General features: G+C 54.8%; 1 protein-coding gene and 1 long non-coding RNA gene across 8 annotated transcripts in view; one reads left to right on the plus strand and one right to left on the minus strand.

The window, feature by feature from the left end:
• Positions 1–12,288: 12,288 nt before the first annotated feature.
• LOC118620362 lies at positions 12,289–14,609 on the minus strand. Its single transcript, XR_004957396.1, has 3 exons — positions 14,251–14,609; positions 13,966–14,040; positions 12,289–12,392 (listed from the first exon to the last, which is right to left on the minus strand). It is a non-coding gene; the product is annotated as an uncharacterized LOC118620362 (long non-coding RNA).
• A 1,590-nt stretch (positions 14,610–16,199) lies between these two features.
• IKZF1 (IKAROS family zinc finger 1) overlaps positions 16,200–25,770 on the plus strand; it is an 80,892-nt gene continuing 71,321 nt past the window's right edge. Inside the window, exon 1 of one of the 7 annotated variants that reach the window (XM_036247632.1) lies at positions 16,200–16,219. The gene's annotated coding sequence lies outside the window, so the exon portion shown is untranslated. Of the gene's footprint in view, positions 16,220–17,032; positions 17,077–20,497; positions 20,601–25,770 lie in introns of those variants that run through there. The other 6 variants (XM_036247631.1, XM_036247628.1, XM_036247630.1 and 3 more) reach the window with 6 other exon arrangements.

A 25,770-nucleotide genomic window follows, 5' to 3' on the forward strand; every position in this document is an offset into this window, starting at 1 on the left:
CCTCTGACCCAGCTCCTGAACCCAAGGTCGGGGCCTTGGACTGCAGAGGAAGCGGGGTGCGCTCCGCTCCCTGGCCCTCTGGGGAAGAGATGGGGCTTGGTCCTCCCCTGGCTCCTCCGTGGGTGACCTCCCTTCCCCCGTGGGCCCGTGGAGCCTGCACACAGCTCCCGAGGCGGCCGCGGCGACACACGTGGTTGGAGAGAAAGGAGTGGGAGCCGAGCTGTCCCTTCTGGTGGCCACTCTTTCCCAGAAACTGGAGATTACAGAGAAAACACAAATGGGATCTGAGTCGGGTGAAATTTGCAGAACCTCAGGGTTTCGCTGGGTCAGGACCAGGGTAAAAATAGCCTCTGGGGGTGAGTCCAAGCCAGGAGCGCAGAGACCAGCGAAGGGCAGGGAAATGGCTGGACGTGTTCACTTTCCCAGCTTCCTATTTGGTTTCGCTGTCTGTCTGTGAATCATCGCCTCCCGCCCGCTCCGGCCGCCGCTCTGGAGCGGGCACCCGGCACCGGCGGGGCTGAGCGAGCCGTGGTCGCAGGTCCACGTGCAAACACTGTCATGGACACAGTGGGCCCAAGGGCGGCCGGGCAAGGTGTCCGGGCAGGCCCTCCCCTCAGCCCGAAGACGGCCCGGAGCCCAGAGGGCAGCCTCGAGGTGGGGAAGAGGAAGAAGTGAAGTCACTGAGTCATTCGGACGCTTCCAGCTATCCCAGCAGCAACAGGCTGTCTCGTGTCTGGAAATCTCCAACCTGGGGACATTCCCGCCTGCCCAGGCAGCTGGCTTCTCTGTCGGTCACTTGCGTTCACATCCCTCGGGGCCATCCCGCCGGCTCACACCCAGTTCCTCCTCGTCTCCCGATGGTCCTGTTCTCTGCGAGGGTCTGGCGCCAAGTGGTGGCCGGAGAGAGGCCTTTCACCGTCGGACTCTAACGTGTAGGGGATTTGAGGATGAAATTCAACTGCCCAAGGTCCGCGGTGGAGAGAATGACCGAAGAAACCATCGCAGGACAATAAACCACGCTCTTCAGGCTGCGAGTAACCAAGACCTGCTCATGTCGCCTTAAGTAAAAAGTCCCTTTTCACTTTGGTTTATTTTTTTTTGTTGTTTGTTTCCTAAAAAGGAGTGAGAGGTGGTACCCAAGGGCAGAGGGTGCCCCAGGCCTCATCAGAGGTTAGAACTAAGGTCAGGACCGTCCCCCTGACCAACCAGGAACCTCGGTCCTCCTTATCGCCAGCAGGTCTTAGTGTTTCATCTCATCTTTCATTCCTAAAACTCTGCAAACATGCGCTTCCCCGTGGAGGCCGGGACACAGCCGTGCAAGGCTGCCCCGTTGCGAGTCGGCTCCGCAGACTTTCCTGGGTGCCAACCAGCAGGCGACACCACACGTGACGAATCGACCTGGCCCGTTCGGGGTAGAAACCCGAGTCCAATAAAGGGGGCTCAGAGGGAAGGGGCTTGCGGTTGAAATGATGATTCCTGCGCACCTGGCTGGGGTCCGAGCTCCCACAATAGAGATGAGCCAGTACCTTCCGTGGACTGAAGTCCTCACTGCCCACAGGATAGGGCAGCTCGGGCTTTGGCAGGGACGCTGTGCGCACTGCCCTCTCCCTTTCCTTCTGTTAGGACCACCCTTTCGTGGGTGCGGAGACAGTGGTGGGCTTGAGCCTCTCTGGTGTGCTCAGTGTAGGCCCTCTGTCGGCGGGCGGGCCATTGCGTTACTGGACCGAGGCTTGGGTCATCAGCCAGTGGTGGCAGGGCCCTTGGCTCGGGCTCACCCCGGCGCCGAGCCCGTGTCCAGTGTGCGCTGCCCAGCACCAGAAGCCGTGTGCAGGGCCGTGAGTCCACCGGCCCCGTCCGCCACCTGCGAGAAAGTCGCAGAGCCCGAGCTCTCTGCATTGTCTGGGTTTGCCAGGGAGAAATTAAAACGTGCATTATTCCATGGAAGAGAGATGACAACGTCAGACCATAATTGCGTTCAGATTTCAATAATATCTCAGTTCAGCCAATGAATCGTCTTCGTCCCTCCAGCGTGCTAGCGCAGAATACCGCACACCGGCGGCTAGGAAATGACTGGCATTTCTGTCCCACGGTTTTGGAGGCTGGGTGTCTGAGATCGGGGGGCCAGCACGGTTGGATGACAACCTGCCTCCCGGTCACAGTTCACATGGTGGCCTCACATGGTGGAAGAGACGAGGGAACTCTGTGGGGTCTTTTTATAAGGGCACTAATCCCATAGACGAGGGCTCCACCCTCGTGGCTCAAGCACCTCCCCTAGACCCTGCCTCTTAACGCCATCACACGGGGGTGAGGAGTCACATGTGAATTTGGGGGGACACAAGCATTCATTGTTAAAAGAGCCCCTGGCTTGCTTGGGGCTTTCAATCTGTTGATGTCCTGTTCTCCTGTTACCATCTGATGTCATGAGTGCCTTCCTCACTGACCTTCGGGGTTCTGGGGAGAAAGCTCATCCACAGTTCTCATACCACAGTGAAGGCTGGGAGCCCAGCCCCGGGCCCGGCCTGGGGCAACAGGCAGTCGACAGAGGTGGATGAATAGATGGTGCCTGGAGAAAAACACTTAGAACTTGAAGGTTGGAAGGAAGGAAGGAACTGAGGGGGGAGGGGGCGGAAGGGGGGAGAGTTCAATAGGAAGAGACGGGCACAGGGGCACGGGGCAGGGACGCTGCTGCCCCCCTGGGGCGGGCGATCTTCTGGCTGAGCGGAGCCCCGGCACGGAGGGCTGCTCTCCCACTTCACCGAGCGCCGGCACGCTCGACCCAGGGCTGACCGTTCCAGGGCCCGTGTTGCTTTGGGGGACCCTCTGCCCCTCTTGTGGACGTCTGCCTTCTGGGACCGGCTTTCCTCACCCAGAGTAGGACATCCACGTCCTTTTACGGCCCACAGAACCGTTGTTTCTTTAGTGCTGGACAACGTTCTGTTGTCTGGACGAGCCACCGTTCACGCATCCGTCACCCACCGAAGGACATCTTGGTGGCCTCCGAGTTTTGCTCATTACGAATAGAACTGCTCTAAGCTTCTGTGCCCAGGTTTCTGTGCGGACATCCGTCTGTGACTCCTCTGGGTAAAAACCGAGGCGTGTGACTGCTGGGTCGTACGGAGAGAGTGTGTTTGGTTCCGTAGAAACTGCCGGACTGTCCTCCTGCGGCTGCCCGTGGTCTCCGCCCAGCGGCCGGCGCTCCTGGGCGCCGTGTCCTCCCCTGCTCGGGCTGTCGGTGCTCTGGACATCCGTCACCCCCTGGGTGCTTGGTGGCCTCTCACGGTGACGTCGTTTCCGTTTCCCTCAGGACATACGATGTTCAGTCTTTTCGTGGCTTCATTTCCCACCTGCGCCTCTTCTTCGGTGAGGCGTCTGTACTCCGGGCCCTCTGTTCCAGGGATGATGAGGGGTCGACGGAGAATCCTCGGAGGGTTTCAGTCCACAGAATCATCGCAGGGCCTCCTTGTTCGTTTTTATTTCGGAACAATTGTCTCCAAAACTAAAATCACGCCCCCATTGTATAAAGCGGAACACAAACTGTTCGTGGAGCCTGCAGCCTGCTGTCGTGAACCATGTTGTAATCTTTAGAACCACCCGAAACGCTCAGTCAGGTGGACCCTGACTTCACGCCCTTCCCTCAATGAAGAAGTCGGGGTCCGGCAGCTCCCTTCGTCCACCTGCACTCGGCAAGGTCACTGTCACCTTCAGGAGTCCTTTCGTTACTTCTGTTCCCGTCCGAGCAACTCTCTCGTCGTCTGTGTGGAAACCTTGGGTTTTAGGTCACACTTTATTAACAAAAACGAATCAAACTGTTTCATTTAAATAACAAAAATTAAAAATTTTCCAACTTTTTATTTCCCAAATAAAACAACTTTCCAAGTTCCCATGAAAAGTTCCCAACTTCTTAATTTTACACTAACGTTCAATTTTCACTAACTAGATGAAAAGCATGAATTTTTAAAACAACAGCCAAAGATAGAAACAGGTATCGCCATAGAAAATGATGTGTGGGAAAGAGAATGTATTTAAATAAATAATCATGGATCATAAAACACACCAGTGTTTTTCCTCTTAGGGATAAACTTCAATACCTCAAAATACAACAAAAATGGCATTGAGATCTGACACCAAAAACAACCAACAAAGGAGAAAATAGATAAACTGGACTTGATCAAAATTAGAAACTTCTGTGCTTCAGGAACACGACCCAGAGAGTGAAAAGACCGCTCGTCATGGGCCCAAATATTTGCAAATCGTGCATGTGACAGGATTGTGAAGACCAGAACAGGTAACATGTAGTATACCCAGAACATATAAAGAGTACTTACAACTCAACCACAAAACGACACACAACCCAAGTAAAAAATGAGCACAGGACTTAAATAGACTCTTCTCCGAAGAAGACACACAACCAACAACAACATTTGAAAAAGATGCTCAACATTATTAGTGCTCAGGGAAGTGAAAATTAAAACCACAAAGAGCCCTGGCCAGGGTAGCTCAGCGGTTAGAGCGTCGGCCTGCGGACCAATGCGTCGAGGGTTCGATCCCGGTCAAGGGCACGAACCTCGGTTGCAATTCGTCCCCAGTCTTGGATGGGGTCGTGCGGGAGGCAGCCACTCAATGTGTCCCTCTCACATCCATGTTTCTCTCTCTCTCTCCCTCCCACTCTCTCTGAACAAAAATGGAGGAAAAAGTCCTCAGGTGAGGGTAAAAATAAATATAAATTAATAAAAGCACAGCGAGCCATCACCACCAGAATAGCTGCAATACAAAAGAAAAGACAGCCACGTGCGTCGGGGAGGGTCACGGAGCTCACACGTTGCTGGTGAATCTCAGACGGTGATCACTGTGGACAGCTGTCTCGCAGGCCCTCAATAAAACAAGCAGAATGACCACGGGACTCAGCAGTTGTGCCCCTAGCATATACCCTCGATAATTCAAAGCAGGCGTTCACGCCAAGACGGGCACACAGATGCTTGTTAGAGCTGCTCCATTCACATTAGCCGAAGGGTGACGCAGCAGGCAGGTGGGGGGACGACCCAGGCACCCAGACGGGGAGCGTTGCTCAGCTGAAAACAGGCTCGAGGTCCTGACGTGTGGACGAACGCGACGTTCCCACACGTGCTGAGCGAGAGTCCAGACGCGAAGGGCCCCGGTCGGGTTTCCGCGGGGGCGATGGAAACGTCTGGGGAGGGACTGTGGTGACGGTCACACAACTTTGTGGACGAGCGTGCTTGATGCCAGGGAGCTGCGCACCGCGAACCGGCCGTGATGTGCATTTCACGTTGCGCGTGCTTCTACCACCCTCGGAAGACGCAGTCATACCTGCTTCGTGAGAATAACCAAATCTGTTCCTCCAGCCCTTTCGTCCGGGACACTAGCATTTCCACCCTGTGACACGACGGCCGTCCCGTGCTTCCTGCCTCTGCTCTGTGGCAGCAGGGGGCCTCCTGCGCCCCACCTTCGTCTCGTGTTTCGGGGGAGAGCTGATCTGTTAGGGCGGCTCCACATGACAGCTTTTCTCCTCCACGTGGCCCCCCAAGTGCGTGCTGGATCCCGCGCCAGGTGTGCGGCACATTCCCGAGCGCTGTCGGAGACTGTGTGTCTTCCGAACGGGTCGACCTGCGTTCTGCGCACCAGGGGCCCCACACTCGGTCTTCCATTTCCCCGGGGCAGTTCACGATCAGCTGCCGAGGTAGCGCCCCAGCACTCCTGGGCTCTTTAGTCGCTTAGATCCAAATTCATTTCTGAACAGTCCTTGCTTATTACGTGGTTTCTTTCCCCTTGTGAGGTAATCAAGTATCACGTGATAGTTTCCGACGTACTGTTGACCCAACTCAGCCTCTTACTGACACTTTTTAAATTCTCGAAGCCAGCCAAGCGAGCTAGCTCAGCTACAGATTTAAGCGAATATAGCTTTATGAACAATATGAAGTATGACCGATACGGGATCATTTAGTCCAGTCAATGGGTATAGAAAATTATCAAGAAGAAAGTATGGAAGAAACTCTTCACCCTGGCCAGTCTGGCTCAGCGGTTGGAGCATTGGTCCCCGGACCAAAGAGTCACAGGTTCGATTCCGGTCAAGGGCACATGTACCTCGGTTGCGGTTCAGTCCCCGACCCGGGTCGGGTTTGTGCGGGAGGCAACCAGTCCATGGGTCTCTGTCACATCCATGTCTCTCTCTTTTCCTCTCTCTCTCCTTCCCACTCTATCTGGAAAAATCAATGGAAAAACACCCTCGGGTGAGGATGGAAACAAAAGAACCTCTCCCGCGCAGGTAGTGGGAACAGTTTAGGGACTAGCCTTCCGACGTGTGAGGAACGGTCACCAGGATCCTGCCGCTTGGTTTTCACTCACTGGGCAAACTGGAGAACCTCAGACCTCGGAACACAGACGCGTTACCTAGCTCTGCTGCACCGAAACGCTCTGTGATTTGGCCATCGCAAACACAACTTTACTCTGTAACGAACACTTAGCTTCTTTTCAATTTTTCCTTAAAGCCTCATTCTAATGACCAACATTACGCACACACTTACTTTTGTGAGCATGCAGTCCTCGAAGTTACAAAGTAAATGTTACACGTTTTACGTTTTGATTCATGTTGACATGGGTGCTAAGCTGTACTCTAAACTAGCCCGGAAGTCACCGAGCTCCGAGGTCTCCACCCCTTTGGGTACAATCTGTGAGGTGCGATCAATAAAAATGCTTATCTGGCCATTTATTTTAGTTTTCGGTTTTTAACTCCTTCTAAGTGGATGATAGATAGATAGATAGATAGATAGATAGATAGATAGATAGATGTAGATATATATTTTTTGCATTCTGTGGCCTTTTGTATTTCTTTTTTAAATTGTGTAATGAAGTCCTTTTCCCACTGTTTATTGAGTTATTTCTTCTTATTTTTTTATTAATGTGTAAGAGCTTTTTGTATATGAGCAAATGCAACCCTCTTTCATATTCATTGCAAATAGTATCTCCAAATATCACTTGTATATAAATAATGGTCTTGTCTTATTTTCCTTTCTTAAAAAAAAAAAAAAAAAAAAAAAAAAGAATAAACTTGTTCAAATATATACAGACACAGAGACTATCACATAATGAATTCCCATGTGGCTACCACCCCGCGTCATACTGACGACATCACCACCTGGGATCCCTCTCTCAGCCTCTGTCTTCATTCCTGTGGTCGTCTTGCTGGAGTAAAAGCTGAGCTCATCTTCCCATAACTAGTCAGAATATTCCGGCACAACGCCATAGGCCGATTCCCCAACGCACCCACCTTTAATACCAACAGAATCTACCCCCCATGCAAACCCCTTTCGGATAAGAGACACCCGTTTCAAAATACACCCCAGCAGGTCATTTCGATCGGCCTGTTTCGCCTATAAAACAAGAGAGAATGTCATTGACTTTGCCTAAGATTTGCCTACAGATCTGCAATTCTTATCTGATGCTCTTTTCCTACAAAGAACGTTTGGCTTCACGCAGGTGTTTTCTGCACATCCATCACCTGCCCTTCATTAAGCGTTGGACGAGGGAGGCCTGTGAGCCCAAGGGCAGCTACGCTTCTTACTTCCACTCTCTCAGCTCAGTATTTCTAATTAAGTGAGTGTGTGCTGAGATCTCAAGGTTTTCCTGTGAATTTTCCACGTTGTAGGCATTTACATAGGCTTTTGGGGAAGTTATGGGTTTTCCCCAAAGCATTTCCCACTTACCACAAGAGCCCAGCTCACAGCCGTGGCCAGGGTTTCCCCCAGATCAATACACTTATTTTTGTCCTACATTAACTCATCGTCCTTGAATCTCCCTTCTTATGCAGTAGGCAGCCATTCCCAAGAGTCCTGGTCTTCACCAGGTGTCTCTTGTCTCTTACTCAGGTGGACTTTCCAAGGAAAATCCTGCCACCGGCCAAGCATAAGACTTCTCCAGGAGGGCACTACCCAGACCAAAGCCAGGTGGCGCTTGACCTCCAGCGGGCATCTGTTTCATTTATACTTCAGGTCAGGAGAAGGCTCAAGGTCTTCGCCTTACCTCACTGGTGTGGAAGTCAGACCCTCCAGGTCTGGTCATAGGGGTTCAGTCACGATCGGTTATCCCTGATGGCATCAGTGGGCGTGTTTGTCCACCCTTGAGAGTACAGTGAGTTCCAGCTGCTTGGGCAGAGCTAGGCCTCCGTGCGTGAGGCCTTCTGGGGTGACACGGCTCTGAAAGATCGAGGTAGGGTGGACGTGGAGACAACAGGGCTTTCTCCAAGGCTGCTCTCCAGTCCCACACCAGCCACAGAAATACAAGCTTTGACAAAGCCAAAGTCACGTCATGGAGGATCAATGGGGGACATCACAGAATCATCTTGTCTACCATTCTATTCTAGGAGGGGAAGAAACCCATGCTTAGGAGGGTCAACCAAACGACTTGCCCAAGATTAGAGAGAGAAGCGTGACCAAGACCAGGTCTCCTGACTCTCACTAGCAACCCTCTCTACCAATCAAACCAACCCAAACCGTCTCTGCCTACTGGCTCTCTCCATCTACCCAACCTCTACTGAAGCTCGGAGGGCCAGCAATGCCCTCTGGGACAGCTCATTATGGTGGGGCCTAAAATCGCCTGGGTCGGGTGGACCTCCATCATCCAGCGACTTCCAAGGGACTTCGAATAGAAGTTGCTCAATCTGGGGTCTCATCGATTCAAGTCTGGAGTCCTTCATTGTGGACCTCAGGGAGATGGAATTAGTCGAGGGCCTGTTGGGTGAACCGAAACCAAAGAGAACAGTGTGTGTATGATTAAGGTGAAGAATATACCTCAGAAGAGAATAGACTGTTGGTCCAGGTCCCCTCAGGAGGCCTCATTCCAACTTTGATCCCACCCCACCCCTGACCTGCCTCGGTCCTGACACGACATGGTCTTTTGTCTTTGAAATGGCGACAGGGTTGGGTCTTTAAGGGAAGAAATAAATAGTAAGTCGTTCTCCAGGTTTTGTGCAGCTGTGTCTCATATTTGACAACCGTACGCTCCCCAATCTGACAGTCTGCTGTCACTAACCCGTATGCATATAAGGTGTATATTACCCCCATGCCTACCAGAGTCTCACTTAGCCAATGACATCTGTCTTCGAACTGTCACAGAGCGCTAGAATAATTATTTTTCTTTTGTGGTGTCAATTCCTCTTTCTGTCATTGTTAACCTTGTTAAACACCCTCTTCCCTCCCCTTCTGGAAGGTATGAACCGAGCGCTGAGTTTCAAACGTCCCCCTTCACGTACCCAGATGGGAGGAGATCGCTCCTCCAGCTATCTGCTTAATCAAACATCTACTTTCACCCCCTCAACGGGGAGGAGCCCCCTTTGTACATTTAACGAATTCAAGCAATTTAGCAACTGGGTTGAAGTCTATGTAAAGTGCTCCGATTACAAGGGGGATGAAGACACTGGTCCTCTGTCTCGGAACCGGTTAATGGAAGACGTGAAGTCTCTCAACGCGCCGCGCGGTGCTTCTCACCACGCTGCTTAATGCACCGCTGGGAAAACCCCAGAAGTCTCCCGCCGTGGGGGGGCCGGCGGGCTGACAGGCCTCGCTGTGAGCTCCACTGTGGGAGGCTCCCACCTTCGTGATACTGGGGAACGGTTCCCGTGCAAACCTGTCCCGGAGAAGGAAAGGAGCCCGGCTTCGTGGTCTTCCACAGGCATCGTCCGTGGTCACCCCAAGGCCACGAGGTGGTGACCACGGGTATGCCTCCACCCAACCCAGTCAAGAGCAATCAGAGCAAGGAACGGGTCCTGTTGGCCTGTCTATATCCATCGGCATGCCAAGCCTTACCTTAGCTAACTTTTTATTTTTATATATATATATATATATATATATATATATATATATTCGTAGAGTAAAATAGAATCCCCCGGTGGAGTGGCATTGTCCCCCGCTGGGGTGACGGTCTCTATAGAATGCCATTTCAGCTGAGTAATCAAACACTCGGTGCCACCTGTTAGAAGATCAGATGTCACACTAAACTCTCGGGTCGTCAAGAAGCAGCTTTCTTTCCCTTTGTTTCGCCTGTCCACGCGAGGAGCCTCCTTTCCCTCCGTTTCCTCATCCGACAAGAAAAGCACCGTAACGTGGTCCAACTTCCTGAGGGGGAGGAGGTGGATGAGCCGATGAGCGCTTTATGCTGATGAAGTCGAAAGCCAGGCGCGCATAAATCACAGAGCCCGGAGCGGGCGCGCCCGGGGTGCCCGGACTCTCGCCGAAGCCCGCGGGTCTCGGGAATGTCCAAGAGGCAGGTGCTGGGGAGCCGGGCCAGCGGACTCGGGCTGAGTGCTGAAGCCCTGCCCGGTTCGGCCGCCAGTGCTGAGTGTCTGACTATCGACCGCTTGGCTTCGTGCTAAGAGCCCCGCAGGTCCAGGAGTCCGGCTCCCAGGGCATCAATCACCAGGTGCTCGCTCTGTCTTACGGGCTTAATGGCCTTGGCGTCCTCGGGGCCAAGAGCTGCCCCGGGAGGTGCGCAGAGGGCCCCTCTCAGGCCGAAGGAGCAGGTGGAACTGACTTCTGCCTCGCAGATGATAATCCAGTAACGAAGTCATTACACCGGAGCAGGTCCTGGTGAGCTACACGCAGTGCTGATGAAACGCCCTCTCAAATCTAAACGTGTGCACTCCACAGCTCAGCCCATGGCGCCAAGCCCCGGGCTCTCCCCTCGGGTGGGCACCTGGCTTGTCACCCCTTGATGGCTGTGGAATGTGTGCCCACCTGGAGTCAACAGCCTTGCCAGCCTATCTCGACGCGCTCCGGAGAACGGGACCTGCATCCTGCCTGTTCTCCTTTGTTCTCACCTGTAAATCGTGACATTACCCCTCCTCCCAAAACGCAGGGGCACTCACCACCGCGCGCTGGAAACGGCGGGCGGCAGACAATGTTCGCGAGACATAATCACAGAAAGAAAGGGATATTATGAGAACTCAACTCTTCGAGTTAATTGCACAACACTGTTCAAGCTAAAGTAAATTGTGTACTTGCGCTCTGAGGTGGAAATAAAGGTGCCATCTCCTGAGATGCACAGAAAATGAGCTCTTTGTCTCCGGTAGGAAAACCTGTCTCCGAGGAAGACGAATACTGTGAGTAAATAGTAAAAGAAGACATAGCCACGGGGCTGTGAGTAGCTACAGAAGACGTTGTACCTTTAAATAATTTCTAACTCACCAATTTAGAGAAACACGAACCCCAGACCTCACTAAAGCGTAATCTGTTTCTAGCCCTGCAGAAATAAAGAGATACCAGTTCATTTGGGCCAACTGCCCCCATGCAACCAGGACTACAGAAAGTCCATTCTGATTCTGAAGTGCTGCATTTTAAAAATGATTCTTTGCTTCCTTCCTGGGGACTGGCTGGACAATGACAATACTGCACGGAGAAGGGCAGGGTGGACGAGACTGCAGCCTTCTCTGCAGCTCTGGAGGGGTGAAATGCGGAACATTCCGGACGGAAGTCCTCCGTGCTGAGAGCAGTGAACAGGTGGAGGGAACACCGCGACATGCATGATCTCACCGGGCCAGACGGACGGGCAGACAGAGAGGAAGGCAGCTCTTCGGGCCGAGGGCTTGGGACGCACCGTTCCTGTGCATGCTGGGAGACCTTGTCGTTGTACCGAACCGGGATCGTTTTGCCTGAGTCAGAAAAGTCAGATAAAACCCTCCAAAAGTGGGCTCGATACATGGAAATGTCTGTGGAGTGTCAGGTTTCAGGCACCGATGGAACCAAACAGACAAGAAAAGAATCTCCATCTTCATAGGAAGTAAACAAAGTGACGTTAATATACGGCGCGTTCGGAGACCACAGGTATTGCCGGAAAACCGAAGGCAGAGGGAGTGAGGGATGCTGGGGGGGGGGGGGGGAGGCTGCTGGGCTTTGCACAGAGGGGGCAGGGACAGTCTCAAGCCCAGATGTCAGCTGAGCAGGCTTGGAGCAGGGGACAGTGTACAGTGAGCTGTCCCAGGTGCTTGAGGACCAGTGAGGCCAAGCAAACTGGCTGGACACCTGTGAGCAAGGGGACAGTAGCTGGACAGGAGTCGTGAGGGAGACAAGTGAGGAATGAAGAAATGAGCTTCCGTCATCTGTCCTCCTGGGATTTGGGCTCTTACTGGGGTGCGCTGGACCACCCTCCTGCAACATGCATGATCCCACTTACTTTTCCTCGGGCCCCCACGTGCTGGCCAGGGATGGAAGATCAGACAAAAGGGGACCTTTGTCTGGACCAGTGTGGTTGCAACAGAGACCGCAGGAGGCTGAGTTATGGGTACCTGTTGGAGGCCGAGCCATCAGGAGGTCCATAGACTGGATGGTAAGAGAAAGACGGGCATCAAGAAGGCCTCCCAGGGTCTGGGCCACAGCGGTTCCCAGCTGCTGTTGGAAGGAAGGAAAGAAGCCACCATGAAGCAAGTTCCAGGGGTTTGGGGACACAGTAACCATGAGATGCCAGTGAAACCCCCAGGTAAAGGTGTTGAGGGGGCAGTGAGATGCACCTTGACTTCCGAGGGAGGCCTGAGCTGCAGGTATCAGACACTGATGACATGGCAAACTCTGTCCTGGGCCTCGTCTGGGAGGCCCAGCATCTCAGGAGGGTCTGAGAAGGAGCAGCCAGTGACCCAGGGCAAACAAGGCCACTGTGGTCTCCTGAGCATCGACCTGCAGACAACCTCAGGTTCCAACGCAATGCCTGGGGCAGGTTTTGCAGACTTGAACGCCCCGGATAAACGTTCTTGGAACTGTGGGACTTAGCACCCACCCCTCAGGGCCCATCCTTCCCAGATCAAGCGACGATCTCAGCCGCTGAGGAACACGGGTCTAAACGGCACAGGCCGACTTTTTCATCTTACAAACAAATGACATGGATTTATAGTACCGATACACGTGGCCAGGACTGTCAATGTGTTTCCTATTCCGTATTATTTTCTTTGTAACGGTTTCTCTTCTCTGGCTTACGTTATTGTAAGAATACAGTATGCAATACTTGTAACATAAGATATGCGTTAATTCACCACGAGGTGATCGGTAAGGCTCCTGGCCAACAGTAGGCTACTAGGACTTACGTTTTGGGGAATCCAAAGTTATATGCAGGTTTCCACCTGTGAGGGGGTCAGTGCCCCTGACCCCTGCACTGTCGGGGTCTCTATGTTGGCCACCAGGCCAAGATTAGTCCCAACTGTGAATCTGCGGACATTTGTGACCCTCTGCCCCCTCCTCACCCTCTTTCCTCCAGATGCCATCTTCCCAAGAAGGACGTGAAGAACACCTGAAACTAACGCTTCAGGGTCATAATGAGGGCTCGTTCCCGCCCTTCTCCGCTAGGGTCTGTCCAAGTCAGATCGGATTCTGCTCTTCCTCTCCTGGCCCCCAACACGTCCAGGAACTTCCCATCAGCAACCCGCCCTCACCCAAGGCCCTGCATCGGGCCCATTTGTTTCTCCGTCTCCTCTAACCAGGCAGGTCTGATAACAAGTCAGTGTTCTGAGAACCTAAGTGTATTCCTCTCACAAGTACCGAAGAGAAGCAGGTGACAGAACCATGGGGGGGGGGGAGGTGGCCGCTGCAGCACATCCTTGATTCAGAATCAAGAAGCAGAGACGGGCGTGGTGGGCAGAACCTTGGCATTCGGGGGGGGGGGGGGACAAAGCCAGGAGCCATCGAGGCCCCGGAGAGGAAATGGAAACGGGGGTGAGGGGAGAGCTCCCAGGCACCCCAGCTCTGCGCCCTGATTGTTTACTTCCAGAGCAGGTGGGAGCCCGTGGTTGGTGCTTGGAGCCAGACCCAAGGAAAAGGGGCCAGCGAGCTCCGGCCGGGGGCTGTCCGCTTCTGAAAGCAGAAGACGCTGGGAACTGGGAAACCTCGGGAAAGAAACTCAAGGAGCAGAGGACTCGCTGCGGAAATTTCACCCGGTCCTGGGTCTCTCCCCACGCCCTCCTCGGGCGACACTCACGAGTTCTGCGTTAGTCCCACACTCTAGAACGAGGATGACTGCTACAGGTGCTCTTTATTCTTCTGGTCATGTCATCTCAAAAGAAGGGAAATTGGTAATTTAGCGATTATTGGGTCAATAAACTAAACTATACTTATCAAACTCCTTAACAGTATGAAAATAGCAATAGATCATACATACATATTCGCAAGGAACAAAGTGACTTTAGACCTATCACTTTTTAAAGTATCACATATGTCTCCATTTCCCCCCATTGGTTGCCCTCCAATGTGCCTTTTCTGTTACCTTCCATTGTGGGTCCTCTCTGGGGCACGTGTCTGCCCACAAACCCCAGGTCGCAGCTGGGCTCCTTCTGCTCCACCTGTTTGGAGTGGGGGGACCGGGACCCATGCTTCTCAGCTGGCTGCCCGGCTCAGCCAGACACGAGTCCTCAGCGAGTCAGGCATGGACAACAGGTACCGCCCACAGAGTCTGCCTCTGCTGGGCCCACAGCAAGAGCCCGTGTGTGGCCCACGCGATCCACAGACCATCCCGTGAGGCTGCTGATAGCAGTGCTGCCATTTATGGATGTGGAAACTGAGGCTCAGCAGGGTTCAGGACCTCAGGAGATCACACAGCCCAGACTCTCGGCTAAGCTCTTCTGCCTCGGGGGGTTTGCTTGGCTGGATGACCCAGTCTGTCATCAAGTCCCGCTCCTGGGCCCATGCGTGGTTTAGAGACACCAGGGCGAAGGGTGCTGTGGGCCCCCAGAAAGCAAAGGCGTCCACCCCGCTGTGGGCCTCATACCTTATGCTCATTGCCTCATTCCACCCTGACAAGAACTCTTTAGGATGAAGCAGCATTCATTTGTTTGCAGGTAAGGACAACGGGCTCAGGGACCTTCAACAAGTTGCCCAAGGTCATGCAGGAGAGCGGAGGCCTGGGAATGAAAGTCCCCAACACCTTATGAGCCCTGCCCCCTCTGGGCTTTGAGCAGAGAGCTAATTGGCTCAGCTGGGCCCAGGGAGTGTCTTTCAGGGGGAGTAGCTGTGGGTGATGCTGTGCGCGGTCAAGGAAGATGGAAGAGACTTCGAGGTGCACCAGGCAGTGGTCAGTGGGGCTCCTGGGCCCTACCACCTGCAGCCTCCTCATCCAGGCACAGCCTTCCCTGACCTCTGCTCTGAAGGGACATCTTTGTCACCTGCCTGTGCCACTGTTCTCTCCACCTGGGAGGCCTGCGCACCCGTCCTCCTGCGGGCGGGCAGTGGCCTGCTTCTCTCTCCCCCTGGAAGTCATTCTGCCTGGCGGCGGGAGCTACCCAGGGGCCCAGGTCTCTCCTGCTCACAGGCGCTCAGGCTGCCGTCCCAGGCCCACTGACTTGCCCAGCACATCCCAAAGGACCCCCAGTCCCTCCCTTGGCGCCTGAGGGGCCTCCTGATCATGTGGCTGAATTCAGGATTGTTCCTGTCCTGCTCAAATTGAGCTCCTGCCGGTGGGGCCGGGATCCTCAGACTGAGCGAGGAGAGTGCGGAGGTGCCCCTCAGAGCGCACCCCTGCTCTAGGGCCAGGGCGGGGGAGTCCGAGGTGCACAGAACCACCAGCCGGTCGCCTTCGCTGTCGCCTCCTCGCTGAGGCCCTTGCACACCTGCGTGTGCACACGGGCCAAGATGGAAGGCGCGATCCTGACTTCTGGGAGCAGGTGGGCGGGAAGAGCGCCCAGAGGTATTCCACTGGTTGTCCGGGAACGAACCGCACTCTCCCGCTCTGGCGGAGGATCAGCTTTTCCCTCCCCCTCGGGTGGGCACTCAGAAATTGGGGTCGCAGCCAGAACCCCAGTCCCAGGGAAGTGGAGCCAGGCGGGTAGGGGACGTCCCCAGACCCTGGGGAAAGTGTTCCTGGTGTCCCAAATCCTTCTAGTCCCCTGAGCCGGGCGAGGATGCGGGTAGAGCCCAGCGGCCCCAGACTCGGGTTGGCGGGACCCGAAGGCTTGCGTCCCCTCCTCCCGCGCCCCGGAACGTGTCGCCCGCGCCGGGCGCCCAAGGGTTAAGCGCAGGTCCAGCCGCGCCGCGGGCGATCCCGCCGCCGGTCCGGGCACAGAGCGCCGGCCACCGCCTGCCGCGCGGGGCTGCGGGCTGCGGGGCGATGCGGCGCTGGAACGAGGAAGCGCGGCGGCGAGGGGCGGGCCGGGGCGTGCTGCGCGCGGGGGTGGCGGAGGCGCGCCGGGCGAGGCGGGCGAGACATGCGAGCGGGCTGCAGCCGGCGGCGGCGCTAGCAGGTACGGCCCACGCCGCCTCCGCCCGGGGCCCTGGGGGGCTGGGGCCAGCCCCGCGCCGCGACAAAGTTTGTGCGCGCGGCCCCGGAGTTGCGGTCGGGACGGTGCCGCGCGAGCGGGGACCGGCGGTGCCGCGGGGGCGGTGCGCTTGGCTCTGTGCTGCGCTCCGAGCCCGCTCCGAGCCCGCTCCGCGCCCGGAGCCATGTCTCACTCCGCGTCCGGATCGATGTCCTGCTCCGTGTCCCGCTCCGAGTCCCGCTCCGAGTCCCGCTCCGTACCCGGCGCGCGTCCCGCTCAGTGTTCCCGAGCGCCGATCTGGGCGAGGGTCAGGGCGTGCGCGCGGGGCGGGCCGGCGGCTCCGTGGCCGGCGGAGCCGGGACAGGCGTGCACGCAGCCCCGAAGTTTGCGGGGCTGCGGCCGCAGGTGGCGAGGCGCTGGCCCGCGAGGGCGCGGCGCGGAGGGCCAGGTGCGCGGCCCGTGGGCGGCGCTGTGCGCGCGGGGCAGCAGCCCGCCGGCAGCGCGAAAGCCGGGTCGGGGCCGGCGGGGGGTGGGGAGTGTGGCGGAGAAATGGGGAACAATGCGAGTGAGCAAGTCCAGGAAGTCATTGTGAAAGAAAGCCGGGAAGAGCGAGGCGGCCAAGTTCGCCGGGCACTCTAACAAGTGCCTGCACGGCCGCTGCGGACGGGACTGCGCCACAGCCCCTGGGCGCCGCGGAGCTCGGCGGAACCGGCGGGACGCTTGGCCGCGCCAGGGCGGCCGACCCTGGCGAGGCTGGCGGGGTGGTCGGAGTCCGGGCTCCGAGGTTCCTCTTCCAGCCGGAGGATCAGTCTTGGGCCCCAAAGTGCGACGCGCAAATCCACGTGAGTGTTTTCAATTGAATTGCGAAAGAAAAACCGGGCGTAGCTGGTGGATTTGAGAGAGAGAGAGAGAAACGAGGAAAGAAAAGACAAGGCAGTAAGATTCCTAACCCCTGGTTTGGGTGGGTGTGCCTCTCCTTTCCCGGGTCGGGGGAGCGCAGGTGCAGGCCTGGCCCGCAGCGGACCGCTCCGAGCCGCCCACCGGCACCAGGAGGACTGTCTACCCCCAGTCACCTCTAAATTGATACATACACAGGGAGATCGGGAGGTCAGCCTCTCTGAAGTCACTCACGAAGGCCTTTCCCCCTTATTTGGGGGGGGGGGTGAGAGATTTTGCTCTTATTGTACAATAAATTAGACAGAGTCTGAACTTGCATTCTGCAAAATAGAATTATCCCGGTTTGAAAAGTTAGCAGTACTGTGCTGACGGGGATTTTGGCTCTCGGGTTAGCAAACGCCTGGAGGCAGGCATCAGGTTACTTGTGAAGACATTTGAAATGTGTTTAAAAAAAAAAAGTGTCAGGGATCCTTGGTGTTTCCTAAGGAATCTCGGGAAGGTGAGAATTTTTTGGGTTTGTTTTTCTAATTTGGAGGCTCAGAGCATAGCATCTAGAGAGTGACCAATGTCAGGATCTCGTGGCTTCTGCTAGGTAGAGTTTTCGGGTACCTGCACTGTCCTCTCTCGGGGTGCCGCCGGCCAGAGGGAGCTCAGGTGCCTGGCCAGGCTGTGCACTCAGTTCCCCACCTGGCCCCCCTCGGAGTATGTCAGCTCTGAGGGACCTTATTTTGAACTTTGAGAGACAAACTGCTGTGGAAAAAATATCTTCCTACCAGTCAAAACAACTTCGGTTCAAAGGGAAAGAAATTATGAAAGCTGAAAATATTTCACAGGCATGACACTTAAACGTCGATCGATGGACATTTCAATGATTGTAAGGATCGGTTCACTTTGGGTAATGAATTGAGAGGAGAGAGAACCCTGCAGGAAATGGTTGAAGCCTCTTTAATTTATTTCTTTGTTTCGAGATATTTGTTTGATGAGGTTAATGGGACTCCTCCTTTACACGGGATTTTGAATGTAACAATTTAAATATTATTTATATTAAATGTATCGAAATTGTTTCAGTGACAGATCATATTATTTGGTTTGTGGCTTAAAATTTAAACAGTGACAAGAATCCATGACAGGAGCATCATCTGCTTACATCATAGCATATGCAGAACATGTTAGAAAAATCACTTGTGTGCCTTTCTGTGTGTTAGAAATCATGATGCCACATTTTAAAGGCCTGTGCCCTTCTGGTTTGAAATAATATATGTGATTTCAAAACTTCCCAGTAACATACATGTTTATCCCTCTTTTTACATGAAAAACAAAATGTGCTTCCCGGTTTAAAAGTCCACCAGAGCTGACGCCTAAAACACTTTGTTGAGTGAAATGGTCGCGCTTTCTCCCCTTTTGGTTTTGTGTGACTGTGGGAGGCGGGAGTCAGAGAAACTCCACCAGCCTGTCAGTGTAACGCATCGCCGTTCGGATTCCAGTGCTCCGTGTTGGCCGATCCTGCCAGGCCAGGAGCACCAAGGCCCTCAGAGCCGCTGCTCGGGTGAGCCCACGAGGCCCCTGAGCGAAGTGTGCGTGGCATAGCTGGCCGCTGGCGGCGAGGCTGGCCCTCAGTGACCGAGGAGGTAAATGGAGGCTGCCCTCCCAGCACTTCCCCGGTTGAAAAGTGAAGATTATGGCGACTCTCCTGGCCGGAAGTCTGGAGCCCACGGGCGCGGGGGGCCGTCGTGGCTTCCTCCCGGGCCTGAGGCTGAGTCTGAGGACCTGGTTCTCTGCTTGGGGGACTTCTCCCCACCTGACTAGGGTTTGTGTGTTTCTCGGTTGGCCATGGCAGCAGCATCTTGTCAACAGGAATGACACACTTTGGAAAGTGGTGAGAACACCACGTATATACTGTCTACCGCACGCCGTGAACCGCCCCCACGCACACGCATTGTGTGTCTGCTTCAAGGTTACATGTGCACTGATGGGTGCAGGACACACACACACACACGCAGAGAGTGGCGTGGGGGCAGGGTGGGAAAGTGTGTGAGCAGCTCATGACCTGATTTGAGTGACGCAGCCTCTTCTGTTTGATTCTTGTTTGTTCTCTACCTTTTGCTAGAACAGGGTGGATTTTTACCGTTGTTGCAGTCAGTGTAGGCAACAGCAAGCTGAGACCTTGGGGTCTGCCTGGTACTGCGTGCCCCTCCCGCGAGCGCGGCCAGCCCAGACTGGGGCGCGGGGGCTCCGTTAGGGGCGTGTTCGGCTCTCCCCTCGGCTGTGCAGTGAGACCAGCGCTGCTCGGGCAGCCAGATCCGAGGCAGGCTCCCGGCCGTGGGCTCAGCTCACGGGGAGCAGACCCTCTGTCGGCCGGCCTCGCTGTGTCTCTGGCTGACAGGCTTTGGGGGTTGTGGCTCCTGCTTCCTGCCGCAGCTGCCTGTCCCCTGCCCCTGCGTTTGCATTCACAGAGGCACGGGCACTGTTCTGTCTCCTGGGAGAAAACAGGAGCCGGAAAAGTGACAGGTCACCCACCCTTGCAAGAACAGGACCCTGGCCCTGCTACATCCAGACAGACGCTGTGTTCTGTTGTGCCCCAAACAGGCAAGTGCTTGTGGGAGGCTGGCTTTAGCGCCACGCACGCCGCCACTCGGCCGAGGGGCAGCCAGGAGCGGCTGGGCTCCCGCAGCCGGCGCAGCTGGCTGGGCCTTGGCCGGGGCGCCTGGCCCTGCCTGATGCGGCTTTCGTAGCCGATGCTGGGTGTCGTTTGTAAACGTCTGGTGGCATTCTGATGTATCTGAGATATTATGAAACATTGAGAGTGAAGGGAAGCAGCAAACGGAAGAAGCCCTGCAGATATTTTTAGGTGGAGAGGTGGGCTGGCCGGCCCTGCGGCGTGTGCCTGCCCCTCCCTGTCTCTGTCCCCGAGGGCCTGGTCTGGGGGAGCAGCCTCGCGGGGTCAGTGCCTTCTTCTCCTTCCCGCCTTTGACTGTGATCGATGGTGGCTGCCACGGGTGCCTTCAGTGACCACCTGCTGGTCAGCTGTGAAACTCCGGTGAAAACCCAGAGTCCCCGGCGTGGGGGCCACTTTTCTTCCCGCCAAAGGCCTGGCCCCATGCTCCTGCTCAGTGGCCATTTCTGCCTGTGGGGAACCCGCGATTCCCATTGGCTCCGAGAGCCCCGTGTCCCACCACAACCTGTTGAATCAGACGACCGAATAATCTCTGAACCCGCTCTGGTCGAGGCAGGAAGCTCGGGCTCCCTTCCTGCCCCTGTTTTCCTGGCAGAAAACTGTCTTCCCTCCTTTTTTGCATATTTGGCAAATGGTTCCACCTTCCTCCCCGCCCCAGAGGAGTGTGAAGGCGGCAGGAGGAGGCCACCGGCGGGGCAGCAGAGTCCCTCCCAGGTGGCTGAGGCGAGGGGACTCCGAAGTCCAAGGACCCCAGGCGTCCACGTCGGGACGTGTGTGGGAGGCACGGGCCCACTGGTGAGTGCCCCCCGGGGGGTTTCTGTTTGCTGGGCTCCCTGGACGGGTGGCCAGCCTGTGCCCCCGCACCCAGCGCCTGCCGTGGGGTGAAGGGGAGCTGGGGGGCGTCACGGGGACCCGGGGCTCTCTGCTTTCAGGCGGCCCCACGTGGCACCTCCTGATAGCTCCCGGTGTGGGGCCACCACTTAATGAAGGGCTTAAAATGGGCCCCAGTTAGTGGGAAGGTGCCTCTTCACGGCTCCTCGCTTGGTGCGCCACAGCCTCTGCCGGAGGAAATCTGACGCTTCCTGCCATGTTCGCGCCCAAAGTCAGCTCGAATGGACAGACTGGGCGCAGAACGTCGGGGGGTGGGGTGGCAGTGCAGGACACCCAGCCTCCCCCCTTGGTCCTCTCCTTTGCTCCCCCCAACCCCACCCCCTTTCTTTCACACGTGGGGTTTTGCAGAGACCATTAAAACAAGTAAAAACGGCAGAAAGTATTTTTAAGTAGCCTTTTCCATATTGAAATGGATTTTTAGGCTTCATTTCTGAGATCCCCTCTCACGCATTTTCTGTTGGTTTGAAACTGTTTGGAAATTAACAGCCCTCTAAAAGAGCAACCCACACTGAATGTTGTCACCAATTTGGGGTACGCTTTTGTGGTTAAATCAGATTTTCACTGGTAATCTTGGAGGAAATAAAATAGCACGTATGACCCCCTCCCTAGAACTCGGGGGAAATTGTTTAATGGAGAGTCTTTGGGAGAAATGGAAAGGAGGGATCGATCTCTCCTAAGCCTACTTGGAGGCCCTCTGAAATGTGCCCCACAGCCTCTCATGGAACCACAGAGCCGGGGGCCCCTGCTTTGAGCCCCACTTTCAGGCTGAAAAAGTGACCTTTTCCCTGCTCTGTGCTGAGTTTTGTGGGGGGCAGAAAATTGAAGTGATAGGCAGAGAGAGCCAGCACCACCACGGTGTCAACGTGTTGATCAACCGAATGGCCCCCTTCGTTCCGTTAAAATCATACCGCTGAGGAGCTCAGGTGGTCAGACATGCAGCAGCTCATTACCATGTAGACATGGTTTGGCTATTTCTAGTGCTTTGCTGAGTGTGCTCTCCTGCATCTGCCTGGGGTTGTATATGTTTCCCTGAATCTAAAGAACTTTCAGATTAATTTAGAGCAGACAGGCCTTTGGTAAAAAAAAAAAGTAGAAAATTAAAAAATGGTCTGCTAAAAACTAAACCTTAAAAGATTAAAAAGAAGTTATTTAAACGTATCTCAGGGTGCAGGGAAATCTGGCCGCCGTCCTTAGCCAGCTGTCCTGTCTTCGGCTCGAAGGACGCTCCTCTGGCAGGTTATAAATAAAGACAGGCCGGTATTTGTAGCCCGCGAATGAGGAAGTTGTAGCTCCTCTGAGGTTCTGCTGATGCTACCCCACCCCCTGGGTTTGCATGGGGACACTGTGGGCTAAAGGTTGTGCGTTACAGACCAGCTCCGGGGCATCTTGGTGGGGCCTGGAACCCCCTGGGGATGGGGTTCCGATGGGCCTCGTTCCCTGTTCCTCAGGGTTGGGTCAGCACTGATGCTTTGGGACAGTGCCAAGATCCTTTCCACGGAATAAAATGGAACCTGGGAACTTTTCTTGCCAATTTCACCCAACTAAAGAGCCAATCAGAACACTCAGTGGTATTCTTTTCTGTAATTATTTGGTTTCTTGCCCATAGCAATTCTCATTGCCAAATAATTGATCAGGTATCAATTGATGCTACACTGTATCAGTTGAAATATATTGATTCATCCCTCTGCCTTCTCAGACACAGAGCAGTCTGACTGCAACTAAACCACTTGAAGTTGGGGTGAATGAGGTGGTGGCCAGAGTACTCACCCTGCTAAAAGATTAAACGGGATTTAAGGAACTGAACTTTTGGACCTCCATTCTGCCTACTGCAAATATAATTTAAAATGGACCATGGGTCATTTCTTCATTAACTTTTATGAAAAGTTGCCTCAGTTTGATGGATTGTAGTTAGTAATCGGGGGTGTTGTGAGGGAACGGAGCCCGGGTGCACATTCTCGGAGTAGGACTTTGCATCAGCCCGGAAAGCATGTGCCAGGGAGTCATCGAAGGTGCATCCCCTCCTCTGGGAGCGGCAACGACATCGCCCCGAGAGGCGGCCAGGCAGCCTCCGCACCGTGCGCAGCAGGAGCCAAGGGGTCTGGGCAGCACCTAACCCGGCGTGTGCCAGCTCTGGAGCATGGTGTCTCTGTGTTTGTCTCCAGATTCGCAAGTCTGGTCTCACCACCCGCTGGACAGTAGAGACTTAACAAAATGGGAGAGAAAAAAAAAAAAAAGTGCAGCTCCTAAGACAGTGTCCTCAATGGGGAAATGACAATAGCTTCCCGGAGATGGTAATGCACACATCTGTGGATTTGTAAACAACTGGACAAATCCATGCGCATTTGCATAATTTTACTTCCTTGGGTGGAAATAAACCAGCTTTCACCAAAGAAACTTCTGCAAACGCGTCTCCGGCAGAGGCACATGGTCGTGCCGGGCCCGCGGCTCCCAGGTGCATCTTGGGGGATGTTGTGGGTGAGCAAGTAGGTTTCCTCTATCTGCAGTCTTCACTGGGAGTGTGAACATGTCCGCGGGGAGGAATCTACTGGTGGGCCGAGATAACGTCACCGCCAGGAGGGCGCAGGGAGGAACCCGCCTCCGTGTGACCGCCTCCTAGTAGAAACCAGTTACACACCGAGGCTTTGCATTTATCTGCTTCTAAAGGGGGGGGCGGCTTTGAAAATAATAGGGACGCAGGTTGCTGGGCCCCGCTGCCCGTGCACTTCATAGCAGGGAGGGGGCAGCGGCACTTCGGGCTTCGCTGCGAGAGTCCTTCTCGGGACAGTTTAAGGTGTTTTAAGATGCAGGTCTCGTTTTGTTGCTGTGGCTGGCCATGCCTGAGGGGCTTCTGAAATCGGGAAGAGGGTAGAAGAAAATGAGTCTAAATTTAGATTTTTTTTTTAAGTGATGAAGTGTAAAAAGCCATTTGTATTTGAGGAAGCTGCTGAGGAGGAGGTGCCTACTGGGAGGTCGGAGGAGTCAGGAAAAGGCCTGGCCGGCCGGTGTCGTGGGGAGTGTGGCAGCTGCATCCACAGGACCTGCTCCGGGAGCCAGGGATGCAAGGTGCTCCCAGGAAGCCCCTGCCCGCCACGGGAGGGCACACCCGGGGCAGGAGGGCACACCCGGCGCAGGGCAGACTCAGGAGTGAGGCCAGGACGGCCCTGGCCAGTGGCACGCAGCTCGGCCCCGGTCCTGACAGCAGTGCGTCTCCACCCAGCTCCTCCAGCTTTTGAAAACCCTCCTGCAACATCGCCCATCTCTTTTCCTTCGAGTGAGGAGGCTCCATGCCGTGAAATATCCCCGCGGTCCCTTGGCCCCTGTGGGAACCGCCTCTTGCTGAGACTGTTTCCCACCGCGTGGCCCTACTGCGTTCCGCAGAGGGGTCCTGGTTCCCTCCAACCCTTCTCGTCCACACCCGAGTTCCTGTCTCAGGAAGACACTGTGAGCGCCGAGTCGCCCGTCTGAGCTAACTCGCCCTCAGAAGGCAGGTTCACGGCAGAACAAACCACCGAGGCGTTTTCTGTGGCCAGTTAAACGGGGGAGAGGGGGGGGTGGCGGGAAAAGCCGAATTGAATTCCCTGCCGTCCTGCGTGGATCTTGCTTTTCATTACGAACTGCGTCGGCAGTCCTCTGCGGAGTCATCACGCACACGTGCGGATTGGCAGCTAATTTTTGCAACATGAAAAGATTCCGAAATGAAATCAGGGCGCAGAAGTTCCTCTGTGCGCCCCGGCCTTTTTGTCAGGGTGTCGGGAAAACCTATAAGGTCCCCCGGACGCGACACAAAGGCCCACAGATTGCCTGTCCTTTCTCTTGGCACGTCGCCTTTTCCAAGGGACAGTGTGATGCACAGTGATATGAGAGATTGGCAGAAATAAAACCTGCTCGTCGGAAAATGGAAGGACGTTCTCTGCGCTGGAATAATGGCTTTTCTTACAGAGGGCTGTGACCTAAGGCGTTTGAAATAGATTATAGGCTAGGGTTCTGGTGGCCCCCCCCCCCCAAGCCCGCCCCCTTCCAAACAAGCGTCACTGTGCCTCAGGAAGTCACCCATGTAACCGTAGAGCGACACCACTTGTCAGGGAGGACAAGTCAGCGGTGCACAGAGGACCTGACAAGCAGAATGTAAAAACAGTGCAGAAGTTTGGGGGGGATTGGGGTGACTAGCAGAGTATTCCAAAGAACATGCTTGTTTTCTGCCGAGGTGCAGGTAACATATTTGAAACGTAGGATTAGCGACGCTGGACTTTGAAGTTCTGACCGGCAGGAACAGTAGGGTGAAAAGGTGTCACCATGGCGTGGTCATGGGTTCCAAACTCAGCTCTATTGTCTACAAGATGTGTGCCCTTTGGCTGGCTCCTTCTTTCTTAGCCTTGGTTTTCTTATCTATAAAATGCAAATAATAATATGGGTTATGTATAATAATGATAATATGGTTTGAGATTAAATATACACATTTGGCACATGGGTATTGAATACTGGACCTCCTCCGGGCCCCATGCCAGATGCCCAAATAAAACTGGACAGGGAGGACGATGTTCCCTGGCCGGGACCTCAGTAGCATCCCTGTGAGATGCCGGGCTCACAGGAGGCTGTTTAAATAAAGCTACCCCATACCAATAGCTTTCCTTCACCAAGCTTTTCTGGCATATATAATGTACCCCCAAAATGTAATGAAATATTACTGGGCAGACGATTACCTAGACGGGCTCAGGGAGGGGAAGCATGTCTATGTCTGGATGTCTGTCTGCACGTCTAGATGTCTGTCTGCACGTCTGGATGTCTGTCTGCACGTCCTGTCTGCACGTCTGGATGCATGTCTTTTCTGTCTGTCTTATTGAGATGTATTTGACACAGCATTACATTAGTTTCAGACGTGCAACGTACCGAGTTGATATTTATATACTTTTATATATTGCGAAATGATCGCCACAACCAATCTAGCCAACCTCTATCACAGCACAGAGTCACAAAGACCACTTTTTCCTCGTGCTGAGACGGTGGCGGTTTGCTCTCAGCGCTCGTCCGTCCAGAGCTACGCTGCGCGTCATGCTCGTGCGCGTGTTGTTCTGGG

This window comes from Molossus molossus, unplaced genomic scaffold (genome assembly GCF_014108415.1).
Source record: "Molossus molossus isolate mMolMol1 unplaced genomic scaffold, mMolMol1.p scaffold_m16_p_7, whole genome shotgun sequence".
NCBI lineage: Eukaryota > Metazoa > Chordata > Mammalia > Chiroptera > Molossidae > Molossus > Molossus molossus.